Source organism: Neomonachus schauinslandi, chromosome 7, assembly GCF_002201575.2.
Source record: "Neomonachus schauinslandi chromosome 7, ASM220157v2, whole genome shotgun sequence".
NCBI classification, from domain to species: domain Eukaryota; kingdom Metazoa; phylum Chordata; class Mammalia; order Carnivora; family Phocidae; genus Neomonachus; species Neomonachus schauinslandi.
Genome location: NC_058409.1, coordinates 117357796 through 117373146, shown reverse-complemented (window position 1 = coordinate 117373146; position 15351 = coordinate 117357796). Strand labels below are relative to the sequence as shown.

The following is a 15351-nucleotide window of genomic DNA, read 5'->3' as shown; positions in this document are numbered from 1 at the left end:
GGGGAGTGGGAGAGGGAGAAGCAGGCTTCCCACCTAGCAGGGAGCCCGATGCGGGGCTCAATCCCAGGACCCTGGGACCATGACCTGAGCCGAAGGCAGACGCTTAACGACTGAGCCACCCAGGCACCCCAAGTATAGTCATTTTAAACAGTGATATGATTTGCTCAGAACTTTTTCATTTAGATTTCTATTACATAAAGTAAGGCATACACATAACTTGTAAAAATGTGTACAGAAAGGACAAAGGACATTGATGGAGCAGATGCCTTGCCTCTCTTCCTCCCATAAACCCAGGGTAATTTAGATTTGACTTGAAGCCACATCCCCAGCAATGGGATTCTACATAAAGTGCTGGGGGTTGGTCCATGGCCAACTCACAGGACTTCAGACTGTTTTTCGTACTTTATTAGGATTGACACATCACGAAGTTGGAAATTGTCCTGAACAGTAGCTTTGGTGTGTTCCACATCTCAGCCAATGATGGTGCAGTCAGTGTAAGCCCTTCCTGCTTAAATGGAGACATCCCGTTCCTTACTGGCCTTGACCTGCCAAAGGAGTTAGAAACCTTGACTTCCCAGGAGAGAAGATGCCACAGATGGTGGATCTTAACTACTCCCTTTTTTCTGGAGGAGAAACTATTGTGATAGTTTGAAATATATAGCTTAGAAAACTATCAGGGAAGCAGTGGTTTCTACTAGCATATATTAATGTAGCTTGTTGTAATGTGTTTAGTAAAGGAAATAAGGAAATGATGTTTCGTTAACCCAAAAAGCACAGTAAGACAGGGTGTGTGTGTATATATGTGTATATATATATATATCACGCTGCATGTACTTCATAGGATAGCAAAGAATCCTGGGTCTTTTCTGGGACTCCACAGTTTAATTCAACAAGATGATTGCTATATAATTCTAAAACAATGCTGATTTATTTAGTATTCCCTTGAAATCAGACCCAGAGTGAAGCACTTGGTACAGGAGTTTATTGGAGAGGTTATCACAGGAAACAGGAGTAGGCAGGGTTGGTGAGATAGGAAAGGTGGAGGAGTTCACATAAAGGTGTGTTATTGAGGTCCCTGCCATAGACCATTGACGCTCAGTTCTGCTGGGACATCTGAGTAGCGTAGTGGGCAGAATTTTCCCTTCAGTGGTTCTCCTGAAAGATAGAGGGTGGAATAAATACTATGATAGGATTCCCCAAGGGTTGTCCCAGGCCTTTAACTCTTTAGCACTTCTGAGCTGCACTCAGCAGGAGCCAGACAAGCTCTGGAGCATAGGAGAAAGCCCGGGTAGAATATGGAAAGACATAAGGCCAGAGCCAAAAATGAGTCATACCTCCCCATCACAGCTGCCCCTGAAATCAGAGGTGTGCTGAGAGGATATGATGGTGACCCAGAGGCTTTACCACAGAGTGAAACACTTATATACCTGCCATTTGAATGTGTAAGCTCAACAGATTCACAAGTTCTCTTTAGAACAATAGAGAATCTCCTCTTTTGGCCAAAATATAATTTTGTTTGTGTTGATCATAAGGGTTCTCAACAACTGCTCTTAATTCCTTTAAAAAAAAATAAAAGATTTTCCCAATTTTAAACATAATGCTTGCTATACTAGATGCTCATTATAGATAAGTTTAACTCTTGACAAACTGGAACCAACCTAATTATCGGACAACAAAAAATGGTGTCTGTGGTTGGCAGCCTCTAAGATGGCCCCCAATGATCTCCACCTCCTGGTAGTCACAGCTCTGTGTAGCCTCTTCACATTGCCCCAGGGTGGGTCTGTGTGAACCAAGAGAATAAAGCAAATGTGATGATATTTCATGTCCAAGATTAAGTTATAAAAAAAATTGCAACTTTCTTCTCTCCCTCCCCATAACCCCTCCCCCTCCTCCCCCCACACACCCCTACATCCACCCCACCACCGCCAGCACTGCCCACCATCTTTTAGTCTTCTTTCATGGATCTCTCACTTGGGGGAAGCCATGTTATCATCAGCCCTGTGGAGAGGTCCACTTGATGAGGAAACAAAGTCCCTAGCCAACAGCCATGGGAGTGATCTTCCAGCCCCAGTCAAGTTTTCAAAGACTAGCTCCAGTGGACAGCTAGAATGCAACCTCATGACAGACCCTGGACCAGAACTACCTAATTGAGCCACTCTGAGAATACTGACCTTCAGAAACTGTGAGAAAATATATATATATTTTGTTTTGTTTTGTTTTAAGCTGCTAAATTTTGAGGTAATTTGTAACACAGCAATAGATAACTAATACAGTGTCCATATAAAGTAGAACATTTTGTGGCAATAAAATAACAGATTTTCAAAGAATACTTGATGACATGAAATGTGATGAGTATACTATATTAAGTGAAAATAGTGGGAAGCAGATCCATCTGTGCAGTGTGTGTTGCATATCTGTGGGTTTCCTCTGATCAGCAAATTCCTTCCCCTCCTTCTGCTAATAGAACTTCCCCTTCTCATAGAGAAACAATTGCACGTGCTGTTGTTGTTGTTGTTGTTGGGGTTTTTTTGAAGATTTTATTTATTTATTTGACACAGAGAGAGAGATAGTGAGAGCAGGAACACAGCAGGGGGAGTGGGAGAGGGAGAAGCAGACCCCCCACTGAACAGGGAGCCCCATTCAGGACTCGATCCCAGGACCCTGGGATCCTGACCTGAGCAGAAGGCAGACGCTTAATGACTGAGCCACCCAGGCGCCCAACAATTGCACGTGTTTTAAGTCGTGCTGACTTCAACCTGTGCAGGTCAAAGAAATGAATCTGATCAAATCTAAGCACCTGAATCCCTTGGCACAACATGAAAGGCAGGCTAATGAGGACAATTCCTGGAACTTTTCTTCCAGGAGTTGTTAAAGTAGAGAAGGAGGCATCAGACACCCTGGCTTGAGTATTCTTGACGTCAGTCAGCCTTGGACTTCTCAGTTATGAGTTAATAAACTCTTTTTGCTCAAGGTAATTAGGGTTTGGGTTCTGTCATGAGTAATACATAATATTATCCCAAATTTTTATAAAAATAAATAAATAAAATTATCTGCAAACAGGTAACATAGTGGACTCTGCCAAATGTTAACAGTGGTTCTATCTAGATTTGTGGTTTCAAATTTTTTTAAAGATTTCATTTATTTATTTGCAAGAGAGAGATTGAGAGAGAGAGAGCCAAGGACAAGCAGGAGGAGGGGCAGAAGGAGAGAGAGAAGCAGACTCCCAACTGAGCAGGGAGCCTGATGTGGGGCTTGATCCCAGGACCCCAGGATCATGACCCGAGTCGAAGGCAGACACTTAACCGACTGAGCCAGCCAGGTGTCCCATGATTTCAAATTAGTGAACTTGCTACATCAGAAATTTTTAAAACACAGTCTTGGAGCGCTTGAGTGGCTCAGTCAGTTAAGCGTCTGCCTTTGGCTTGGATCAGATCCTGAGGTCCTGGGATGGAGCCCCATGTCCGGCTCCCTGCTCAGCAGGGAGCCTGCTTCTCCCTCTCCCTTTTCCCCTCTCCCCCACTTGTGCTCTCTCTCTCTCTCTCAAATCAATAAAAATCTTTAAAAAAGAAAAATTGAAACATATTCTCAGGCCTTACACTTGGAAACTTTGACTCAGCAGTTCTGGATTAGAGACCAGAAATATGTATTCTTAACAATCTCTCCATATAATGACAAACAATCACACTGGAAACCACTGAGCCTAACTGAGATCATAAGTGAATATTTCTATTCCTCTAAGCATAATTTCTAATTTTATAATGAATGGGTAGTATTTGGATAATGAGTACATTTCTTAAAAGTACAATCATTAGGGGCGCCTGGGTGGCTTAGTCGTTGAGCGTCTGCCTTCAGCTCGGGTCATGATCCCGGGGTCCTGGGATTGAGCCCCGCATCAGGCTCCCTGCTCAGCGGGAAGCCTGCTTCTCCCTGTCCCACTTGCCCTGCTTGTGTTCCCTCTCTCGCTGTGTCTCTCTCTGTCAAATAAATAAAATCTTTAAAAAAAAAAAAGTACAATCGTTAGTAATTTAGAACACTAATTATCATATTGATTCTCAAGGAAGATACTACCCAAGTTTCAACCAGGGTTTCAGGGTTACATTTCTTCCTGAAATAGACCATTAACCTTTAACACAACACCTCTATTACCACTGCCAAGCTCAGTCAGTGTCCACACCAGGAAGGGACAGATGGAAGGGTCAATGGAATGGAAAAGACATAGGCTGGCAGAAGGAGAAGTGGATTCCTGACAGGCTAGAGCAACTCTTCAGGGTGAAGTGGATGCTGAGTGCCTAGGGGTTGGGAGTCCAGATCCAATCCAAGAGATGCGATGTCCAGGAGGCATCAAGACACTTACTGGGGACACAAGCCTGAAGCATGGCTGTGTCCTAAAGGCCCGAGGATGAGAAGAGGATTGGGAAGAGGCCTCCGCAGAGGACCCGGGAGGAGAATCGGGACTCTCAGCACCAGGGAACGGAGCCCGGACTCTGCATGCCGGTTCAAGGGCAAGAGAGTAACTGTAAAGTGGGAGCCTAGGTTTCAGAGCAAGTAGAGTCCTAAGTAGATTATAAATGTAGTCATTCAGGCAAAGAGGCTGGGTTGGGCAAGATGCTGAGCTGGTATGAAATCGGGGCTTTGACTCAGGAACAAACAGAAGGCTGGTAAGAGGAACAGGGCACAATGTCTGAGCAGGACCCGCTGCCAGGTCAAAATGGTGCTCAGCCACTATGCGGTGGCCCAGGGATCCTAAACTTCCCTAGGATATTTTGGAGGGCCTCAGGCAAGCACGCATGCGCAGTGGGAGCCAAGTGAGTTTAAGTCCGCACGGACGGAAGGATTTGGGGGGCGGGCGTTGGACAGATGGAATCAATACAACTTTAGTGAAGGGGGTGCAGCTGGGGCTCGAGTGGATAAGAAATTAGCAGCTCCTGGTGACTCAAATGGGAAATGTGGAGGATTGGGCTCAGAGACATAACCAGAGGGGGGAGGCCTCTCCCCAAAAACCATGAGGACTTTGATGGTTTCAGTTTCCATTGGAAGCAGCAATAGGTGTTTCTGAATTGAGGCAAGGCCTCTTCCACCGTAAAGGCCATTAACTCCTAAGGCCATGTTAAGGACTGCATTATACAGGAAACCCTCTGCATCTGCATGTTTTTAATTGAGTTTAGGCATGCAGCTGACCGACAGCTTCCACAGCCCCTTTGCAATGTGCATGTGTCCCCTTTTAGGCTCCAGCTCTGCAGGAGGAACAGAAATCTTGCAATCTGCCTCCCCTAGATCTAGAGTGGACATTTAAGGCCGTACTAACTGCACAAATCAAAAGGAGCAAATTCCCTCAGGGAATTCCAGGTCCCTACATCTGGCCCAGGCCAGATCCCAGCTCCCAAAGCTTGCTTTGGGACATCTCTTTGAAATGTAAACATGAGCCACAGTCTCTGGGGAAGGAAGAGCCCAACTTTGGTGGTGCCTTGCATTACATTGTAAAACTCCTGTCAGGAAGACAGGAGAAGCTTGTTTCTACTTTTGTTTTCGTTTTTTGTTTGTTTGTTTGTTTTTTAAGATTTTATTTATTTATTTGACAGAGAGCAAGAGAGCACAAGCAGGGGAGGGGCAGAGGCAGAGAGAGAAGCAGACTTCCCACTGAGCAGGGAACCCGATGCGGGGCTCGATCCCAGGACCCTGGGATCATGACCTGAGCCAAAGGCAGATGCTTAGTGACTGAGCCACCCAGGCACCTCCTTTGGATAAAGCCCATGAGCTAACACAGATGGTTATCCTGATTACCAGATGAATTTAGGATGGACTGTGTGTGACAGATGGAGCTAACTCCTCTTACTTGAGGACTAGTTATTATCCAGACAACATGTATGTAACGGGCTCTATCGGCTTGACTAAATAAAAGGACAGATTTCCTTCTGTCTTTGCAATCCCTCGGATTGCTAGTGTTGCTCACTGAATTCTGGTTTAATGCTTATTCAATAATAAAATTGTTTTTCTTTCTCTCCTATTTTTGTGGAGAGGTTTTCTAGCATCAGGGAGCAAGAATTCCTGTCCGCTCAAAGGTCCTTCCAGCCCAACTAAGAATCAAATAGACATGAGGCAGATCAACAGGAGATCAAATTCAACAGCGTACATAGGGGGAATCCACATAGACATGGAGATTCCAAAGACAGTCAGGAAAATGAGGTATAAATGTCATCCTGAACTAAAGAGAGCGGTAAGGGCCTGGGACCTCAGAGGACAGGAATGCACTTCACGGGGCAATAAGAAGAGATGTTTGGTAATTAGTTGTTTGCCCTGCCGTACAGATGAGTCAGTCAGATAAAATTTACCTCTGCTAATAACCCTTATTCTGGGCAAGACCCTCAATTTAGATTCTTCTGTGTAGCCTAAGGGAGGGGAGAAGTTTCTCTTGAGCCAGCAAGGACTTGATTGCCTTTGGGTCAAAATGATCCACCTGCCCAGTGGCACATGGGAGGTAGGGGTGCTGTCCCGAACCCCTTGGCTAGCTTGGGAGATTTGGTTTTTAATCATATTTCCTCAACAGCAATTATGCCTGCACACATGAGCAGTAATTACCACGCCTACCTCAGGGAGAATCACGTACCCCAAGACACCCGTTGCTATGCACCACTGAAGTGGAATTTGATCTGCAGAGAATACAAAGTGTCTCATAAACACACACACACACACACACACACACACACACCGTAAACATTATCAGGGAGCCATCAGGCTGCACAACTGTGTTACCCTCTACCAAGTTTCCATGAAACTTGAGGATAGTGGCAGGAGATTAAAATGTTAGAGTAGGTATGCTGCGGACAGCAGAGCTTTTCTAACGTCCAAATTCTGGGTTGTCTGGAGGGATAAATTAAATTAGAAAATAATATGTTTTATGGTTTCACTTATTTGTGGAACATAAGGAATAGCATGGAGGACATTAGGAGAAGGAAGGGAAAAATGAAGGGGGCGGAAATCGGAGGGAGAGATGAACCATGAGAGACTATGGACTCTGAGAAACAAACAGGGTTTTAGAGGGGAGAGCGGAGGGGGTATTGGTTAGCCCGGTGATGGGTATTAAGGAGGGCACGTACTGCATGGAGCACTGGGTGTTATACGAAAACAATGGATCGTGGATCACCACATCAAAAACCAATGATGTATTGTATGGTGACTAACATAACATAATAAAATTTTTAAAAAAGAAAATAATTTGTTTGTTATAGAAACGTTTTGAAAATAATAGAAAGATGTCTATGACTCATGGACAGCCACTATTAACACTTAGATGCAAATCTTTCCAATCTTCTCTCATAGTTTGGGCTTGGTTTTGTTTTGTTTTGTTTTTATTTTTTATTTTTTAAAGATTTTATTTATTTATTTATGAGAGAGAGAGAGAAACAGCATGAGAGGGGAGAGGGTCAGAGGGAGAAGCAGGCTCCCCACTGAGCTGGGAGCCTGATGTGGGACTCGATCCCAGGACTCTGGGATCATGACCTGAGCCGAAGGCAGTCGCTTAACCAACTGAGCCACCCAGGCGCCCTGTTTTTATTTTTTTTTAAGACTTTTTTTAAAGTAATCCCTACACCAAATGTGGGGCTCAAACTCATAACCTTGAGATCAAGAGTTGCATGCTCTCCTGATTGAGCCAGCCAGGCGCCCCTGGGCTTGTCTTTTTGTTGTTTGTTGTATAGTTGTCATCAAATTGTATACAAGTGTGTACCTAGCTTTTTTTTTTTTACTAAATATTGACATGAGCCTTTTTTCATGTATCCAAAACCTCATTGTATCTGTTTGAAAATCCATTGAGTGGATGTAATTATTTAACTATTCCCCCACTAGGGAACACTTGAATTATTTCTAATTCTGGTACTTTTTAATACCAGATATTAAACTGACAAGAAAATCTGCATTGCCTAAAGCTAAATCTTGGCATATATTTACATAAGTCAAGCAATATTCTTTCTTTTTTTTTTTTTCTAGTAAAGGGAGTACATTTAGCATGTTTCTTGTATTCTCTCTTTATTCTTGAGAAGTGCCTGGTCATTCCCTTAGACGTGTTCTCAGGGTTCACAAGCTCGTTCTTCACAAATTTGACTTATGACCAAGACAACCTGGTATTGCGATTAGATTTTAAAACTCATTTTAGGGGCGCCTGGGTGGCTCAGTCGTTAAGCATCTGCCTTTGACCCAGGTCATGATCCCAGGGTCCTGGGATGGAGACCCGCATCACGCTCCCTGGAGACCTGAATCAGGCTCCCTGCTTGGCAGAAACCCTGCCTCTCCCTCTCCCTCTCCCACTCCCCCTGCTTGTGTTCCATCTCTCACTGTGTGTCTCTCTCTGTCAAATGAATCAAATCTTTAAAAAAAATAATAATAATAAATAAAACTCATTTTAGGGAACTCCAAATTTGCTATCTCCAGTAGATGTCAGCTCTAAAACAGCCCGCCCAACCAACTTTCCCCCTGCTGGTGAATCACCTGGGAATCTTGTTAAAATGTTAATTCTAACTCAGTAGGTCGGTGCGTCTAATTAGCAGCCGAGGCATGCCTGTGTTGGCTCATGAACACACTGGGAGAAGCCAGGCTCTCAAGCCGCGCTTCTTAGCCTCAGCGCCTCACACTGCAGTTGGCTGGGGGCTTTATGAACACAGGATGTGATGCTTGCAGCCTGGCTGCAGGAACTTTTAAAGCTCCTCTGGATAATTCTACTGTGCAGCTAAGGTTGAGAACCCCAGCTCTATTCACACTACAACTTCAAAATCTACTCATCATAGAGCTAGGAACTGTTAAGGAAATGGAACTTTAGCTATTGTCTTGTCCTGCCCAAGCTGTCATTTTATAGGTGACACAACTTAGGCCCAAAGAGAACACACTCAATCAAGGTCTCACCGTGATTTTAGTTTAATACAATTTCCACAATGACACAAGATAACTGGGATAGTCTATTCTCATACAGATGCTTTAATCACACTCTCTGATGGGATTCTTATGACCTCAGATGAGGTCAGTCCACATTAACTTACTTTTCGTGTCTGATGAGGGTATGGAGGGCCTGCTTCTACAACTTCTTCAAAAACAAGGCAGAGAAGGGAAAGAGATGGAGGGAATAGCACCAGTAGGTCCTCCCTTATTATCCTCTCTTGAGAAAGAGACACATGGATGTGCACTTTGTCCTTGTACTCACCCAGCACATAGCCCCGCTGTCCTGTCATAGTCCATAGACCTCAAAACCATGCATCAGCTGCTTAGACCCCAATTTCACCAATAACTGGGAGATAACACATATGGGGGTGCTGATGGCCCCCCACTGAGAAGTTCATTATGAGGGGCACATGGCTGGCTCAGTTTGTGGAGTATGCGACTCTTGATCTTGGTGTTATGGGTTTGAGCCCCACGTTGGGTGTAGAGATTACTTAAAAATAAAATCTTTTAGAAAAAAATTCACTCTGAAACTTCAGGACAAAAGGGAGATCTGCTAAGCCCAATATGCCCAGCAGTGTTGTTTATGCTGTCCCAGCCAAGGGCTCCATCCCTCCTGGCCAAGCAAAGTTCTCAGGCAAAAGTCTCCTCTGAGTGCCCCTGCCAGGTACAGGGGGCAAGCTCTGTCCAGCCAGTCCTGAGCTCTGAAACCAGAACCATGCTGCAATACCTCTCATCATAAGCAGACAAATATCCCTCCTTAGGCCCCTCATCCCCCTCAAACCGCTGCTTCTTTTCTCGGCTTTCCCTTACCACAACCCTTCTAAATAGTGTTGTCTCTACTTACATTTCTACCTTCTTTTCATTGTGGTTTCAACCCACATCGATTAAGTGGTCACCCCTACCATTCCCCTGAACTTGATCTTGTTCAGATACCCCCTTCTTCTTCCAACATCTCAGGGATCAGTCTTCAACCCTCTTGTCAATATACTTCCCTCCCCTTAGATGGTCTCACTCAGAACCAGGGCTTTACATACATCTAGATAATGAAGAATCTCAAACCCACATCTTTACCCCTGATCTGTCCCCTGAACTCCTGCCTCATGTCTCCAGCTACCTGTGTTTGGTGAACCCCTCACCCTGGTCAGCTCTCCCTCCAGCCTTACTCATTTCAATAAATGGCCCAAAGATTCACCCGGGTGTTCAGAATCAAAATATGAGATCTTTTTTTCCCCCCTTTTTCATACCCCACATCTAATTCATCAGAAATTTCCATTCACTCTACCTTTAAAATTTATTTCAAATTCACCACACTTCACCACCCCCACTGCTACCATCTAGACCAAAGAAACCATCCTTGTCCACCTACGTGATAGCAACAATTTTCCACCCATACTCCCTGATTCCTTTTTCATTCCTCAGTGGTCAGATCTTCAGATAGAAAGCATAAGTTAGATCTTATCTCACCCTTGCTTCGATGGCTTCTTATAACATTTTGAATAAACCCAAACTCCTTATCACATCCATAACGTAGAGAATATCTGGCTCTTGCTTATTTCTTCATCTTTATCTCCTTTCACTCTTTGCCTTATTCCCTTCAGTTTGGCCAAAATGACCTGCTTGCTTTTCTTAGGGTGAGCCAAGTTCACTCTTATGTTGGTTGGCCTGTTTGTCTAGAACATTCTTCTTCCTAGACACACACAGGATTCATAGTCTCCCATAGTTCCGATCTCTGCTCAAATGTCACATTCCAAGAGAGGTTTTTCCTGACTCCTCTATCTTAAATCACCACCCCTCTGTCTTCTTACTCTCCATCCTATTCACATGTTTTTATATTCCTTCTTACTTTTCCTGACACTATCTGATACATGTATTTGTTTATTGTTCTTTCTCTCCTGCTAGAAAATATGAGCTCCATGTGGGCAGGGAGATATTGAATTGTTAAATTCTACATGCCCAGCACCTAGGACTGGGCCTGGCACCTAGTATGTGCTCAATAAATACCAGGGCAAGTGACTGGAAGACTACCACCAGGTGCAGGTGAAGACTCAGAAGACAGATCCCGGAGAGAAATGAACTCCCAGGCAACAAGTCATGAACGGATCTCCTCCTCTGATTTTCAAAAATGTTGTCCTTTTACTGAAGTTTCACTTGGGAACTTCCAGTGAAATGTGCTTTGAAACCAGTCTCTGAATGGTGGCCACAAGCCAAGACTTCACATATGCTTTTCAGAGAATAACAGGAAATAGGAAGAAGCAGTCAGGTGACCAGTGTCAGAACAGCTCAGTAACAAAGGGCACACAGGAAAAGGGACTTGGAGAGCTGTCAAATCGAAGAAAACCAGATGAGCTACGATTCCAGGGAAAAGAGAAGTGTTCAGAGATGTGCTGACAGTGTCAGCCACCCCCCCACACCCACACACACGCACAAACACCCCACAAGGGATTTATCAATCCTGAGTGGAGACAACAGGCTTGACCTTGGCCCAGGCCAATTCTGCAGGAAACTAGAAGGACTAAAACGGCAAATGGAAAACTTGATAAACCTCAAATAAACCTTTTGAAGAAAAATAAACCTTTTCTCCCTAGGTGACATTTGCTAAGTTCTGGGGCTATATGAGAGGCTGAGGAGCTACCCAGAAAGCTTCTAGAAGGCAGAGTGTTTTATCCCTTTCAGGAAACAAGACCCACGAGCAGGGAAGCCAGTCTCAAGCCCATGGCCACTCTCTCCCTTCAGAGACCTGACAGGAAAGGCATAGAGTAGGAGGCTCTAGAGCTGGGATGAGAACTTCTGAAGAACACAGCAGGATCTCCTCAGTCTTTTGGGGCTGATGATAGAGATTAGCATGTCCCTCAATGAAAAGGACAGAATGACCCTCCTGTGAAAGGGCAGCAAAGACAGACTGCAACCCAGCCTCAACTTTCCTCAAACCCTGATAAGCCTTCATCCTCTCTGCCCTCTCTGGTGGAAGATCACATCATACGGAGGCTTCACCTATCTTTTTTTCATGTTTTCTGGATACAATGAAATGATATGTAACAAGGCAAGTCCATAATTAAGTGGGGAAAAAAAGATAATAGAATTAAATGATAAAGATGATCAAGATATTGATGCTAACCAAAAAAGGGAAACCTGTAAAGTCAATAATATCTATTAGATTAAATAAGTCTAGTTTGAATATTTTATCCCTTATGTAATCACTAAAAGAATAGTAAAATTATGTATGACCAATAAGTCAATAGAAGAAAACAGTGGAAGTATAAAAATGTTTGGATATTCCAAACGATAAAAAAAGGAGAAATGGAACTAAATCTATGGGCCAAATAGAAAACAAATATTAGGATTGTAGATATAAACCCAATTATATCAAGTTATATCAGTTCATCACCAAGGCCTAACTATTTTATGTGTTATATACTCTTGTGGCCTCTTCTCTACCCCAATATTATGGCCCAAATTCAAATCTGCAATAACCTATCACCTAGACTATTTCAATAAATCCCTAACAATTTTCCTTATTTCTGCTATGGCCTCCTTCAATCCATCCTCCTTAGAAATGTCACCATGGTTTTTTATTTGATTTTGAGCATGCCCTTCTTCTGCTTAAAATGTTTCAGTGGCTCGTATTAACTTAAGGAAGACATCGCGAAATGAGTATTTGCTGAATAGTCCACCTTCTGGAAAAATAAGAGGGTGCAAAGGCTCCACCTGGTGGCAGCACGGAAGAGCTGTTGGACCGCCTTGAGACCAGCAGGGAAGTGGACAATGTGACTTGTTTTCACTCTTGCCTTCTTCTTCCAGGAGATCATGATAACCTGCCTTGAAAAAAGAATCTGTAGCTGGTTGGACCTGAACTTCTTACAGGCAAAGAGTGAGAATATTTTTGTTCCCAAGGAAGAAAAGGGAAGCCCCATATTGTGTTTTGGGAGCTGCATACATTGGGAAGGTATGAGTGGACCTAAGTGGGAAAAGGGGTAAAGTTTTAAGACACAAACTTATGCATCTTCTTAGATACCCCCAGCTACCACACTTTTCCCCTTCTTGGTTGCCATGCCACTTTGGGTCTTGGGTGAAACACTAGCCCACCAACTATGGGCTCTAACATTCTGAAAAACCTGGTAGCCAGGATGAAGCAACCCAAAATGTAAGAGTCAGCTCCCCTAAAGGTAAAATGGGACCAGTGAAAAATGGAAGCTTCAGGGAGCCAGGCAAATAAGCTACTTCTTCTTTCTTTCTTCAGCAAACTATCCAAGGCATGGTTTCTCCTTACAAGTCTTGAGCCAAGTCGCCACCCTTCCCGGGTCCCAGTGAAGGCACAAGCGGCACAATTATGTCCCACTGCCTCGCTTAAAGTCTTAACGTCTCCTCCTTTCCTCACTTTCTTTCTTCCCTGGCAATCACCAGGGCTGGCACAACCCAAATGAACTGTTGGCACCTGGACTGGAGAGCTGTGGCCAGGAGCACTCCCTCGCCAGCCGCACTCCTTATAGTGGGAGCCTCAGGGAAGGTCCTGTGGGGAAGAGAGCAGGCATGTCCCCACAGGCACTGGCCTCGGCCTCCTGGGAGCTTCCCAAGGCATCAGTCACTCATACCCTCTGTGGCGCCAAGCCTCTCCCCCACGGCCTTCGGATCCGTGGGCTGAAGGCTGTAGGCTGGCGCTCGGGACACTCTGGGCAGCATTCACAGTTTTCCATGAACAAACATCCACATCCTGAGCTGTTCCAGCATGACAGGCCACAGAAATTGTCCCACCGAGTCCAAGGACAATTCAGGGCTGTGATGAAAGGGGTCACCCAGCTTGGGCTGGTAAGGCAGCAACCATGGCCCCAAATGTTCCTGGAACCAGGCTAATAACACTTGAGGCGCTATCTCCAGCCCCCGCAGAATTCCAAGTCTGTTTTCTACAGGAAACACGTGGGTGTGCCTCAGTCTCCAGTCTTCAGTCTCCAGGCCTAAAGAAGCAGTGCGTCTGGGCTAAGAGATAAGGTGAAGTTTGCTCCAGAACTCTGAGGGTGTCAGAAATCAATAAAGGGCAGAATGGTGGGTGCTGGCATTAATCTTTGGTGACCTTGATTCAAAATGCCAGAATTGATAGAATTGAGGGGGACACTGGACCATGCTGGGTGATGTCAAGTTGAATTGATTGTAGTATGGGTTGGAGCAGAAGTGGAGTTAGACAAACTTCAGTAGAGGACCTAGTAAAAAAGGGTCCTTCAGGGGCCATTATAGCTTCCACCCATTATGGGAAGTCTGCTCTAGAATGTTTCTGGTGTCTCCTTCTTATGGCCTCTCTTCCGGGTAGGAATTGTCTGGTTTTATGGGCGAGGTTCAGTTCACAGTACTAGTTAGTGCTGGGGCAGGTGTGGAATTCAGATCTCCAAGGAGCCTTATGCCGGAAGGGTGGCAGGGAGCAGTGGGGAGAGGAAAGAGAGAGGCTAGTGGGAAAAACACTAGTCCCTCCAAGATAAGTTTACATCTCCCTATTTTCATCTTCTACTTTTGAACATCCCAATCTATAGGGAAAGATTATTTTGTATGTGCAAGTAAGCAAATAAAGTACAAGATCATTGGCTCTAAGATTCAGACTCTCTGGGTGCAAATATGGGTCCCAACACTTATTAACTTTGTGTCAATATCACCTCTAAAACCTTAGGTTTTTCACCTGCAAAGTGAGGCCAGTAAGAGTACCTGCCTCAGAGAGTTAATAATGGTACGACAGATAAAGTGCTTTCCAAAGTGCCTCGTACAAAGAAAGCACTCAATTAATGTCTATTGCTTCCATTGCTATTCTTTTTTTTTTTTAACTTCCATTGCTATTCTTTAAGGTAACAACTAGCCACCAATGAAGAATAAATACCAAAAAAAAAAAAAAAAAAGTGTTTTAGTATGTTCTTGTGGTGAAAGGATAATTTGGACTCTGTAAATCAAATATACCATGGAATTTCTTTGTAATTCTTATAGTCAATTCCTGAGCTTCTGTTTTCAGAAACATTGGTGGAAACAAATACAGTTTTCCTCCATTTAGCATATAGGTTGATCATGCCTTTGTTTCTATGTTTAATAGACTAGTTCTGTTCATTAAACAACTAACTCTGTCCATTAAACACAGTCTAATTCCATTAACAGACACTGAGAGTCTACTTTGTGCTAGGCTCTTTGCTGAATGCTGGGCACACACAAAAATGAGAGGATGAGGCCTGGCTCCCAGCCTCCTTACACTCTTAGTCTAGTTGGAGAGCCAGACAAGTAACAACAGGACCCCATAAAGTTGACTTGAGCACCAGAAAGATCATGCTGAATGCTCATGATATCTTCTATAACAGCTCACATATTATGATGATGTACTGAGGTGAAATACTAAAAGATATTTCTTAAACCCAAGAATTTAGAAAACAGAAGGAATCAGAGAAGGCATTGTAGACCCCACAA

At 44.1% G+C, this 15351-nt stretch overlaps 1 long non-coding RNA gene across 1 annotated transcript; it reads right to left on the bottom strand.

Annotated features, from left to right (window-relative positions):
- Window positions 1-974: 974 nt before the first annotated feature.
- LOC110586364 lies at window positions 975-12808 on the bottom strand. The gene is made up of 3 exons (XR_002480694.1): window positions 12631-12808; window positions 1659-1780; window positions 975-1155 (listed from the first exon to the last, which is right to left on the bottom strand). It is a non-coding gene; the product is annotated as an uncharacterized LOC110586364 (long non-coding RNA).
- Between the last annotated feature and the right edge of the window lie 2543 nt (window positions 12809-15351).